The following is a 14,453-nucleotide window of genomic DNA, read 5'->3' on the forward strand; positions in this document are numbered from 1 at the left end:
CTATTTTAATCGATTAAAATTGGTATTAATCGATTAAAACGAGTAAAAGCTGAAAACTCAACTTTTGTTATTTTAATAGATTAAAATTCATTTTAATGTATTAGCTAATCGATTAAAATTCATTTTAATCGATTAAAAGTGACTGTTGGAGTTTTCTACTTTTGAAAACTAGTCGTTGTACTCATTTTAATCGATTAACACTTGTATTAATCGATTAAAAGCGTTAAATGATCAGTTGCGAAGAATGGAAGAGTTTTTGCTTGAATATAGGCTCTCTTTATTCATCAACAGAAACTCTTCCCTTGTGCTCAAATACTCAGAACTCGTTGAGTATAGTGTGCTCTTGCTTAACTAAGGAAACTCTTGTCTGTGGTGCTGGTGTATTGCTACTACGGTGACAGAGGAATAGATGGTTCATCCTTGGTGCGTCTAAGGAGGTGTTTGGAAGAGGATCATCCTTCGGAAGTATTCGAAGGAGGTGTTTCATCCTTCGTGAAGTATTCGGAGGAGATGTCTCATCCTTTGTGAAGATTCAAAGGAGGTGCAGGTTCATCTCTTGTGGTATCAAGAGAGGTGGTTTCTAAACTCTTACAAATTGTTTCTTTGTGATTGTAATTTGAAATTGTTTTGTGCTTAGTAAATTGTTTATCTTGGTTTGAGATAAGCAACTGAACGTAGGATTGGTAAGATCCGAACCAGTATAAAAATCATCTGCGCAAATTTCTCTCAACCTTACTCTTTTATTTATATTTATTATTTGCATAGTAAGATAAATTAAGAAGAAATTAAAAGGCACACGTTTGAATTAAAAACCCTCTTGATTTGTTATTTCACGCTAACCATTCCGCTGCAACCGCTCTGACAATTGCTACCTTTTCCCTTCATTTGGTCACCATGTCGAGCTTTGCCCTTTGATCAACGTTGACATCCATGTACTGCACTTACCTCCTTAGTAAAGGTTCGTCTACTTCTACCAGGAGCATAACATCTGTGTCATAAGCTAAGTTGAAGAAGTCTCCCCTATCGATCTATGTAGAGTACATCGGTTTGCCCACAACACTTACGATAGTTCATCCATACATGTTCCTTTGCGTAACCCAATCATTGGTAGATTAGTAGTTATAGTTTGATGGCACCATCCCTTAGAATTTGATTCACTGTTCACTAATTTTAACGTGTAAAAAATGTGTTTTGAATGTTTACTTTTATTTTACTTACTTTTCTTACCTTTTGCTAATTTAACGTGTAAGAAACGTAGATTGATTATTTATTTTTCTTTCTTTCATTTTTAATCAACAATAAAGAATATATAAATTATAAAAAAATACTTGAGGTATTGTAACTTTTATATATCTAAATTAGATAAAAATTAAAATAAACATAAAATTGAAAAAAATTTGTAAAACATAGCACACATATACACAAAGACCTAAAAATATAACCAACATAAATGTTACTTTGGTATAATTGAAAATTTAGATAAATGAACACATTTTAACAACCTTAGAGAGACAAAGATTAAAATTAAAGTTCTTACAAGATCAAGAAACTTATTTCACGGGAAATTTGTTTGCTTTTTTTTATAGTAATTTAGTTTAGATGATTTGGTTCTAATAATGAGTTTAAAAACACTTATAGTAGCATTGTTGGGCGAGGTGGTGATCTAGCTCACAAAGGAAAACATTTTAAGTAAGAAATTTAGTGTTTGAAAATGTGTATAAACTATTAGTGTGTGAGTAGAACCAATGTTTTGATTATAATGTACTATAAATTGTGTGATGTAAAGGTAGTTATTTTTAAAGAAGAAATGTTATATTAAAAAGTTATAGGTTATGTATTGAATAAGATTTTGAGAATGTGATTATTTTTATTTTACTAATTAATATTGGAGTCACAAAGAGAAAAATATTGGGTGATGAGAGTTGGTTTTGATTCCTATGACTCTTTTTGGTATGAAAAAGAATTATTTTTATCATAAAAAATTTACCGTGAGATATAAAAAGGATTTAATTTCTTGGCATATAGTTTTATGTGAGTGAAAGTAATAAAATATGTGGATAATTACTAAATTTAATTCAAAAAAGTATAATGAAGTGTTTTTGAAGATGTAATAACAAGAATATAATCAATTGAGATTATATATATATATATATATATATATATATATATATATATATATATATATATATATTATTGTGATTATGAAAATGAACTTATTCATGATTTTATATCTATTAAACTAATGATTGAAATATTATGTTGTTTTTCCAGATAAAGACGAAAATTTTATTCTTTATTGTAATTTGTATATGAACATTTTAAAGCACCATTTATAGAAAACATGTTTTTGTCTTAATTTTTTTTTTTAACTTATCCATAAATGTTATAATTGAAAAATAATTTTGTTGAGTGATACAGAGGAAGAAAACGACCACCTACTTGAAGAAATTGATTGTGAAAGGCACGGAGAAAGTGGAAACTAGAGTATCCAAGCCGCAATAGTTGAACCAAATCATTTAAAGCATGACAGAACTCTCACATTATTAATATTGTCTTCTACTTAAATAAAGTTCAGTGGTTTTTCATCTTGTGGATGCTGTTAATAACTTTTTTTTAATAATTTTTTTATTTTATATTTTAATAATTTTGTGGATCTTGTTAACTAAAGTTGAGTGTCACTATTTTTATTTGATTTGCTTAAATTTATTTTTAAAAAATATTTAAAACAAACCAATTACTAGTCATTATATATATATATATTGTCAAAAAGAATTATTAAAATTTTTTTTCCTTCTTAAAATATTATGAAATTACAAAAATGAAATTTATTGTGTTAATCTTTTCATGTTAAAGTTTCACAAAACCACTTTCCTTAAAATCTTATTATCTTGAATGTCCAGTTTATTTTTATTTGCAAATAATTGATGTCCGAAAAACTTAAGTGCAAAGTTAATTTAATATTTTGTATGGCCGGTAAATTGTAAAATATTAAGAAATTTAAAATTATAATTAATTTTATTTAAATTTTTATGCATTAATTTTTAATAAATTAAATTCATTTTTTAAATTAAATTTATAAATTTTGATTGGATATTTTAATTTATACAGTATGAAAACATTATTTTTAAATATATTAAAATTATTTATTATTAAATACAGAATTTTTTAAATAAATGTGAATAACGAACATGTAGGACGGATGAGAAAATACTCCTTTGTGAGAAATTCTTTGTCATTTTCACTCTTAATATTTTAAAATAATAATAACAAGTGATTTATTTATCAGAATAACCAAATTAAGAGATTAAGAACTAAAACGATTATTTTAGAGCAGTTAATTAAAAATTGTGATCTGTCATTTAAAACAAGACAAATAATTAAACTAATTCATAAAGAAGTTTAATGTTTCCGATATATAATTAATAATGCTTTTAAGTTTAATTTAATTTTATAAAATCAACTTGAAATGTAAGATTTGTATTCACTTATATATTATAAAATTGTTTTATCTTTAGTTGATTTGAACTTCTAACACATCCCTTTAGTCGAGGTATATACATATCATGTGTAATATTAAACGTTGATGTACGTTAACTAGTGAAACATTATACTCAATAAATAATAAATCTCACTATAATAGACTTAAACTCATGAGCTTTAAGCATAATTCAACTCTACAAGTCAGTTTTATGGAATTGAATTAGGTTTAAAGTTCATTTCTTAACTAATATAAAAATTGTTTGATTGAAATAAAAAAAAATATGAAAAAAGAAATATATTAGGATCTTATTTTATTTTATTTTTATTATATTATGTATTATTATTGTTGTTATTATTATTAAGTTGTAGTTTTTAATGTCTCTTCCTAAAAGGATTCTAACAAGGTAAAATGACAAATCATAATAGATATTAAATAAAAAAAATTTACATAATATATATATATATATATATATATTAGTATAATTAATATAATTTAAAATGTATTACTCTAGTGAGTATTTGAAATGTAAAAACTAATAATATTTTATTTTCATGGATTCAAATGTTGATTAAATATGTTTTTCATCCCTTAATTTTCACCGAAAATTAAAATTAGTCCATTTTTAAAATTTTGAACTAATTTAGTCTTTCATTTTTAGAATTATGTGAGTTTAGTCTTTTTAACCAAATTTCGTTAAATTTATTTGAGATCCAAACGCATTTTTCAACCAATATTGAAGAAAAATGTGTCAAACAGTGTCAATAACTCAAATACTATTATAAAATGTGTTTGAAACATCAAATAAACTTAACAAAATTTAGTTAAAATCACTAAATACACATATTTTTAAATTTAAGGGACTAAATTGAGTTAAAATTTTAAAGATAGACTAATTTCAATTTTGAAGTTAAATAAAAAAAACATATTTAACCCTTCACATTTTAATTTTATTTCTTTAGAGAAAAGATAAAATCTCAATTGCTAATCAAGATAACATTATTTAATAATTAAAAATTATGATAATTTTTTTTCTTTTCTTTTTTTTATATATGTAATTTTTTAATATATCCTAATTTTTTTAATAATAAGTAGCTTATTAATTCGATTTATCATAATATATATTAAATCTAACTTCACAATATTTTTATTTTGTAATATTATTTTTATTTTTTTAATTTTGTGTGTATTGTTTTTCATAGTGCATTTATTGTTTACTAATTTATTTATTTATATTTAATGTTGGACAAAGAGAAAATGGTGTATTTATAAATGTTATTTGATATTGGTAAAATTATTATATTGTACGACTATCTAGTCAGTTATGGACTGGATAGTCAACCTTTGCAACGACTCATGAGTGAGGCATCAGTAAGACTAGACTTTCAAAAAGGTAAATTGATCGGTCAGTGGTCAAAACAATTATCTTTAGTGTTGACCAACTTAGAAGTAAATTGTGATTACCCACAATTGGATCAAAATTACATCATTGCTAATCAAAGTCCATTCCAAAATCTATAGATATAGGTTAGAGATAAGGAGGTAGGTGATATGTGTTTTATTACACCATTAATATTTGAATTGCCAACATTGAACTGGCTTTGACATCAAAGTGGCTTCTACAAGTACTTCGAATGGTTTATACGAGCTATTACGATAAAACTAGGATTTGAAGATAGCTTTTGGATCCTAGATCACTCACTTGACGTTGAACCATTGACCTCGACCCTACATCTTGAAACATTTTTGAAGCCACCACCGGGAAAACAAATTACAATGAAAACTACCACCTTCCATTCTCATAAATTAAGGAGACCCGATCATTCTTTGTGTTTGGACGAGTGCAGAAGAAGTGCAAAAATATAAGGGAGTAGGAGTGAGCCTGAGGGCCAAACAGAGCACCTCAAATGCTTGTACCTAAGCCCAACCATTCAGGTGCAGTTGAGTAGGTGCCACATTAAGCTTTCGTAAATTCATTAGAGGAGGCAAACAAGCAAATCGTTGAATGGTAAACATACATGAAGAAGAAGTTTGTAGGACAACTCTCCTTTCCATGATATACTTCATCGTTCCTCTTACACACCATTATGTTGAACATCTTGGCGATCCTATAGCTCAACAAAGCAAGTCTGCTCAGCCCACCACTTTAGCTGATATCCCATGCAAAAAAAAGGTTATATTTTCCTCAACCTCGTGAGACGCTCAATCATAACCCAGAATAAACAAAAGAGATTGAACGACCACATCCTCCTCATTAGTAGCGTTGATTTCCAAATCAATGTTGGCCTCAGCATCGTCGATAGTATGACCTTATTTTTATCTACAAAGGTCACATTGTTGATCGAATTCATGTCCTGCTCGGTTCCCTCAAACTCCTTAGACGAAGACAATTGGACGATCAACATTATTATGTGAAATTTTAATAATGAACGATCTATAGAAAAAAAGTACGAGAGCAAATGTGAAAATGACAAGAGAGACCCACCTCTATTTATAGCCACGAAGGTCTCCCCTGTTAGTCGCCTTCAGCTGTTGGATCAAGCCAGATCCAATGACTCACAACGTCTGACTTTTGAAATTCTAATAGGTGCAAGATTCAAAGTTCCACACATCTTTCGCTCAACGTTCATATTTTCAAATAATTCAAGAGAGTCAAGCGATCTAGAAGCTTCCTAAGCGAACAACTAAAGATCTTAACCAACCCAAAATGGAACAAACTGTGAGTGTTATTCATCCAACTACAACACTCACTTCAGGCTCGGACTTGGGAGGCCTGTGTACCGTATAACTGCCCAGTCAGTCATGGATTGGACGATCAACCTTTGTAACGACCTGTGAGTGAGCCACCAGTAGGACGAGATGGAATGGAAGGTGAACCAATTGACCAATGGTCAAAACAATTATTCTTAATGTTGACCAACTTATTGGTAATGTATGATTACTCGTGTCGTAATTAGGTCGTTGTTAATCAAAAATTCATTCCAAAATCTATAAATATAGGTTTAAGGTAAGGAGATAGGTGATATGCATTTATTAAACTATTAATATTTGAGTTATCAACGTTGAGCTAACTTTGACATTGGTTATAAGTACCATCTAACTAGTTTAAACGAGGAATTACTAGAGAACTTGTATTTGAAGATAGTTTTTAGATCTTAAATGACTTAATTGGCGTTAAACCATTAACTTCGATCCTACATTCCCAAACAATTATGTTTATGAAATAATTTATTTTTAAAGTTTGACAACTTTTTTTATAACCAACAAAATGTATATGTTAAAAACAAAGATAGTTTTAAAATTAAATTAGAAATAATACATTAATTTTTCTTAATTCAATTAAATCAATTACACATACCATTAAACTTCTGTCTCATCTAATAATATATTTTCACTAAATCAAATTATTTAAATTTTCATTTATATGTATTTTTTACTATAGGATTACCATTCAGAAGTCTACTCACACCACATATAAAAGTTCAAAACACAAAAAATAAGTTTAAAATGAGAAATTTTCCGCTATTGTGTGAACGGATTTATAAAAGAAATAAGCATATAATCCATTATGCTTCGCTTAATCGATTATCAATATATATTATTAAAAATATTTATATGGTTATTATAATAAAATGTATAATAAAATAAATTAATACTTATAAATAAAATAAGTTATATATATATATATATATATATATATATATATATATATATATATATATATATATATATATATATATATATATATTAGTTAAAAGAGAAATACTCCAATAAGTATTTAAAATTTTCGACTAACTTGAAGTTTAGAAACTACTTTTAAATCAAATAAATTTTCGAAATATTTAAAATTTATTTTCTTAAATCATACAATTTTCTTTTTATTTTATAAATCAATTGTATTGCTTTCTTTTTTATACTTTTCTTTTTTTCACTTTCCTTCACCCGTTTTTCTCTGGATGAATAAAATCTACTTCTAAAAAATTTTAGAACTAAGCGTTTAATTAATTTTGAAAAAGTTGTAAATAAAAAAGAGTAAAATAAAGTTTCTTCAAAAGATTTAAAAAAAAAGAAATTGATTTTAGTCAAAATTCAATTTTATATTTAAAATTAATTAAAAAGGAACAAAAAGATTAAAAATTTGAAAGTTCCTTTTTAAAAAATGATGAAAAGTAAGTTGCTAAAAGAAAAAAAAGAAAAAGAGAAAGCGCAAAGAGAACAAAAATATAGAATCCATCCATATTTTTAATTTTAATTTTTTTACACTTTTTAAAAAAATCCAATTAATTTTTCATGCTACACTCATCTCATTTTACTTTTATACTTTATTTTGATGCGGGCTAATAGCCGAAGTCTATTTTGGTATCAACACCTACAGCTTTTTTTGATTTTACACTTTCTTTGAGAGGCCCAGTCTCTTCTATCCGCACTCTCTCATTTTTGTTTTTATCATTAAGATGTGTACAAGGAAAACCAAATTCTATTTATGACATATCAAGAGGTAAGTTATGTTAAAGTTAAGGTTAAATTATTCTATTGGTTTTATTTTGTAGCAAAATCGTAAATGAGTTATTCTAATTTTTTTTTTAATTTAATTTGTTTCTTATTTTGAGCAACTTTAATGTAATTAAATATTTTTTGAATATTGTACCAACACGATTAAAGTACTAATACGGTTAAAGAGATATTACATGTTATTTCATAATTATTTATTTATTTTTTTTTAAATTACCACATGTCATTGGTATTGTATCATGTGATAATAATAATATAATGTGGAAATCATACCATGTCTCATTACTTAGTCTCAAATTTTGTTATTATATTTTTATTTTGACTCAATTCAGTTCTAATTTTTTTAAATTAGATAATTTTATCTCTTTTCAAATTAAAACGAAATATTTATTAAAATTAATAGTTTTATTAAACATTTTTAATAAAATTAAATTTAATTTTATTTTACATTGAATTTTATTTAGAATTATTTTAATGTTTTTAATAGAAAGTAATGTTAATAGAAAAAAAATCAAAATTAATTTCAACTAAGAAATATTTTAAATTTGTTTATCAATTGTATTTCATGAAATAAAATAGATTTATCAACTTTTTCAATTATTTTAAAATGTATAAAATTTATTAACTTTTATACAAAAGTTTGTGTTGGTTTAAAAAAAAATAGCAAATTCAAATATTAAATTTTAAAATAATTTTAAAATTTTTTAAAACAGTTTAAAACAAATTTAAATGTAAAATTTAAGATAATTTTATATCAAATTTAATGTAAAACATAAATATATATAAACTTAATCTTATTAAAAATATTTAATAAAAATATCAATTTTAATAAAAATATTTTAATAACATTTATATAAAATTAAATTTCGTTTGAATTTGGAGAAGGATGAAATTATTTAATTTAAAAAAAAAAAGGATTGAATTGAGAAAAACTAAACATACAAGAACTAAATTGAGACAAAGACAATGACATGTGACATGACATTAACATTAACATTGACACATGACATTGTCACTGTCACATCACACTGCCATGGCCACGTGACACAACATCATTTTTACACGAGATAATTTTCATTTTTTTTATAAGTAAAAATAATTATTTCTTCCCAAAAAAATAAGAAAAATCTCAAACTGACACGTGACATTCTCTTTAATGGTGTTAGCATAGTAGGTTTAATACCTATTTTGGTCCTCGTATTTTTTAGTTTTGATCAAAGTGGTCCTTCTATTTATGCGTTGTTCAGAGTGGTCTCATCTTTTGTAAAAATGGTTCAATTTGGCCTTTTTGCTAACGGTGTTTAAAACGATAACGACGTAATGTCTACCTTAGCCAATGTTGAGTGTCCTGTGCAAGTTTGCAATATGTGACAACATCAGTTCAATTAACATGTCAAGGTTAAAAGTTAAAGTTAAATTTAGCTTGAGGAGGGTTAGGGTTTTGAGTTTCTTGTGTTTCTCGCAATGAAGGACGAGATTGTCTCGAGGTGTAGAAGACGAACCTAGTGCAATGATCGAGTGATTTGGGTTTTTGCATATTATAGGTTTTCTTATTTAGGATTTTAGGGTTTTTTGTGAAAGTTTCATGATTAAGGTTAAAGAAGGATGAGATAAAGGTCGTGATTTCGCGATTCGTGATGAAGGCGGAGAGGAGCAAGGCGTTTCACGGTGGTGGCGATGTTGTGGCTTAGTTGTTGTTCGCGAGAAGAGGATTATCGCGATTAGGGTTTTGCATTCTTAATTTGGGGTTTTGTGGTGATTTCTTGTAAGTTGAATCGTGCTCATGGAGGTTTGAACAAAAGTTTCTTTTTTTCTTGAAGATCGCGAGGAGAAGGGAATTCACGATGATGGTTCTGGTACAAGGTTATTGGTGGTTGCGATTTGGGTGTGGTTTGTTATTTCATATTCGTGGTTGCACGAGAGAGGAACGAGGAAGCTTTCGTGGTGGTTGGTGTAGTGATGGCCTGAGGGAGATAGTGGTTGTTGCGGTGGTGGTGATGGCGGCATGAACGAAGAAGAAGATGAGAATCTATTAAGAATAAAATAAAAAGAAAAATATAAAAAGTGGAATAAAAACTTTTAACATTACCACGTCACATGGCCACGTATTTCAAAACTACACAACTCACTCAACATTGGTTAAGGTGAGCATTATACCATTAGTATTTTAAATGATGTCAGCAAAAAGACCAAATCAAAACATTTTTACAAAAGATGGGACCACTTTGAACAACTCAAAAATAGGAATATTAAACCTAGTATAATACTAATAGAAATAACCTAATTGCATCAAAATTTTCTAAATAGGAACCAAATTGAATAAAAAAAAAGAAAGAAAGAAATGTTGATTTATGATTTCGTTGCGAAAATGGGATCAATAGAATGATTTAACCTAATAAATGAATAAAGTTTTTAGATGACTCCTTTTCTACTAAACATTACACATGAAGGAGTTTTTTATTAGAGTTGATAAGGAGAATGATTTATCCTTTTGACACTTTGAAATGAAGTTCTTTATAAAGATGTAAATGAATAAATAACTTTTGGATTATAGTTGAAGTTGAAAAAATTCTTCACAATGAAATAGTATGTAGTAAGATGTTTTAAATAAATGATTCTTTAAATTTCATATAGAGGAAGGTATGTTGCTGAAAAAGCATATGATGATATGAATGTGATTTTCTTAGAGTTAGGGATATGGTTTTCAAGGTGGTAGTGATTATGTTGTTAAGTATCGTTTATTTTTTTTTGAAAATTTTAAATTGAAGTTTAGCTAAAGATTCACATAAGCAAAGTTGAATTTATGTCTCTATACAAAAGAATTTCGACATAAAGTTGTTTAAAAAGATGATAAAGCAAGTGTGTTTAGATTGACTAGGTCTAATGTCATCAAGCAACAAAAAGAACAAGAAGAAATAAAAGATGGACAAATTTAAACCAATGAAATATAAAATTACTACAAAAAAATGAGTCATTGAAAGAAAGATAATCTTAAGAAACATGATAAATAACATTGGATACCATGGTTTAAAACAAATAATTAAACGTTTGATAAGGATCACTTAATGTTGGTCATTGGTAACAAGTGAACTTAATCTTAAGAATGACCTATAGGTTTTCGTTTGTTGGCACTTATCCATAATATTGGTAATTACCTATGTAAAATGCGGCCCATTTTCAAAACCATTATCAACATAGTTGTGTGGAAGTTTTGGTATCTTGTTTGATACCATATCCCTACATTTTTTTAACTTTGTGATGGGGCAGAGCACCTTAAATACCATAGATTTTTTATGTTTTGAGCCATCAAATCTACGCTCTTCTAGAATATATTACACCATCAAAGTTTTAAAAAAGTAAGGGTTTGAAATTGTAAAAGAATAAGAAAAGGTTCGTATGATAATAATAGTGTTGGAGGTCAACATTTTGTTTTCTATTGTTGCTTTTACGTTTTCATTTGGTATCAGAGCAAGGTTAAATACCTTCGTTTTGTTTTGGATTTGTTGTGTTTTATACCTTTTTGGATTTTTATTCATGTTTCCCTTTGAGTTTGTTGTCAAGCCTAATGTTGTTGGTGAAACCGATGAGAAAGGTATTATCGTCAATTATTGCAATGTGTGTTCCTTTTTTTAGAGGATCTAAAGTAAATTACTAATGGTGATTTATAAGAAGAAGTTTACATGAAACAAGTTGAAGGATTCTTCTTTATTGATGGTGAACACTTAATTAGTAAGGTTAATAAATCCATTATGGTTTGAAACATGTTTCACATTAACGATATTTAAAATTTCAAGAAGTTATTTCTTCATTTGGTTTTGAAGAAAACACCATTGATCAATGAATATACCAAAAGGTCAGTGGGAGAAAGATTTGGTTTCTTATTTTATATGTAAATGACATTTTGCTTGCAACTAATGACAAGGGAATGCTATGTAAAGTTAAACAATTTATCTCAAAGACTTTGATATGAAAGATATGAGTGAGACATCTTATGCCATAAATACTAAGATTCACAAAGAAAGATCTTGAGGAATTTTGGGTTTATCTTAAGAGACTTATATCAACAAGGTTTTAAAGAGTTTTAATATGAAAAATTGTTCATCGAGCGTCGCTCCTATTGTGAAGGGTTATAAACTTGAAATAGGTTAGTGTTTGAAAAATGATCTTGAATAGGGAACAAGTAAAAAATCACCAGTGTAGGAAAGGATTTTGACACCGATTATTTTGAATATTGTACCTCGATTTAACTACCAAAGCATATCGAAGCGAGGTAAAAAGAAGTGGCTTTTTGTCCTCGATTATGAACCAAAGTATAAAATTCAATATTAGCCCACATATCTACAATAACCAAAATCTAAAAAAAGAGAATCGAAAAGGTCTCAACAGAAATGGAATCCGTTGGGCCTTTAACGAATATCGGTACCTGTTAATTAACAGATAGGGTGTTGCTCCCTCCACCACCACACAGTGTTGCCTGCACCTCTCCATTCCTCTTTTACCCTTTAATAATATTTAAACAGATATTCTTAAACGGATGTCAACTTCCGTGAACGGATATCGACATCCGTTGTCCACATCAATTTAAACAAATTATGGAGGGCAACAGTGAGTTCTACCACACCAAGGCTTGAACCCAAATGCCCACCAGTTCTAGACACAAGAAAATAACATTAGAATGCAGTTTATCAGCTAATTGCTTCAGTTCCTGCATCAATCAACATCCCCTCTTTCTCATACCATGATATATTTACAGCTTACGACAATAAAATTCCAATTTTTTTTATAACAAAACACGCAACACATAATTGAGATACAAATTTCAGTCAGTGTACCTTGATAGAAAGATTTTTCATGTGAACTGGATAATTTATGGTGTTGAGAAGAGGAGTTGGCAGTCTTTGGGAATAATACTCCCCATTCTCTGACATTAATGCATAAACCCCACTTGATCTTTTCTTTGTCTACACACATAACACCACGTACACACACCCTTTTATTCAACAATCATAAAAAATGAAAAAAAAAAGATGGTATGAAAGGAGAAAAAAGAGGCATTGCATGGATAAACAGTAACCTAGGTGAGCTTGTGGGCGTGTTGAGAGTGAGGAGGGAAATGGAGGCCCCATTGAGAGTGAGAAGGAAGAGGAAGTGAAGTACGAGAATCAGAAGATGGGGTCCAGGTTAGAAAAGAAGGATAGGAAGATAGCGCATAGAGATCCATGGTGAGTAGAAAGGAGAAGTGAAGAGAATGGAATGCAAAAGAAGAATCTTTAGAGAAGAGAAAGAGGCAGAAAGTCAGCGAAAGAGAGAAAAGAATGAGACGGAAGTGGGAAGAAAAAACGGCGAATCTCAAAATAGAGACAGAGTAAGAGAAATCTGGGAGGGTGGGACTGTGAGCGAGAGAGTAAAGGTGAGAGATGTAAAGTCTGATAAATAAATAAGATTAAAAGTAAAGAGGTTAAAAATTAAAAAGATAATTTTGTCATTACAAAATTTATGGGGAGGTGGTGGTAAAGAGAACAACACCCTAATAGATATGGAATTATGTTAAAAGCCCAACGGGTTTCCTATTTCCGTTAAGGTCTTACAAGTTCTCTTCTTTTTAATTTTTAGTTTATTAATTAATTTTTTGTAGATTTATTTATTTAGATTTTATAATTGTTTTATTTGTAGTTGATTTCATAATTTTTTTTATATTTAGTTATAATAATAAAAATTGTTTTGTTATAAAAGATAATTAGAAACCATTAAAGGCATCAACGAAAATAAGAGATCTTGAACGAATTTCGATATCTTTCAATGGATAATAAATATGAAAATCCGTTTGAAGCCTCCGATATGGCGTTTGCACATGCGAAAAGCTGCTGCAACCCACTATCACCGTGGACGATCAACGAACCACCTTCTTCCACAACGAACCTCTTTAAGCAAGCACAAAGCACAGAAGATAAATCAGAGAATGGGAGCATTTATAGTGGGAAACATTTATTGAATTGTGTACCCTAAGTAGCCGGTAGGACCTCCAGGCCGACCGGCCACACTAGAGTTCGATCTCGACGGCCAGAATAACCTTTGGGAGAAAACCTTGAAGAATTCCATCTAACACCACTAACGCACGACCGGTAGTCATAACCGGGCGCAGGTAAGCTCGTAAGGGTGCCTACATGACTAATAGCCATGCCGGGCACCGCCTGTCCGTAGTCAACTTCGCCCTGTCTTCGCGAAACGTGTATAACCTAGGCGACGAACCATACTCTGCTGTGATGTCTGCATGACTATCAATAGTCATGGCCGGACGTAAACCGGCCCGAAAGAAACTGAAGAATTCACATGGCCGTCAAAACTTTTCTTGTTACACCACAAAGACAGCCGTCAGATGTCCGGTCAGTGGCAATCAACGAAAGTCTTACAAGCAACATGAGATTAAGGTAAGTCCAAATTAGCCTCAACAGGCTTGCAATTG

Source organism: Vigna radiata, chromosome 8 (assembly GCF_000741045.1).
Source record: "Vigna radiata var. radiata cultivar VC1973A chromosome 8, Vradiata_ver6, whole genome shotgun sequence".
Taxonomy (NCBI): Eukaryota; Viridiplantae; Streptophyta; class Magnoliopsida; order Fabales; family Fabaceae; genus Vigna; species Vigna radiata.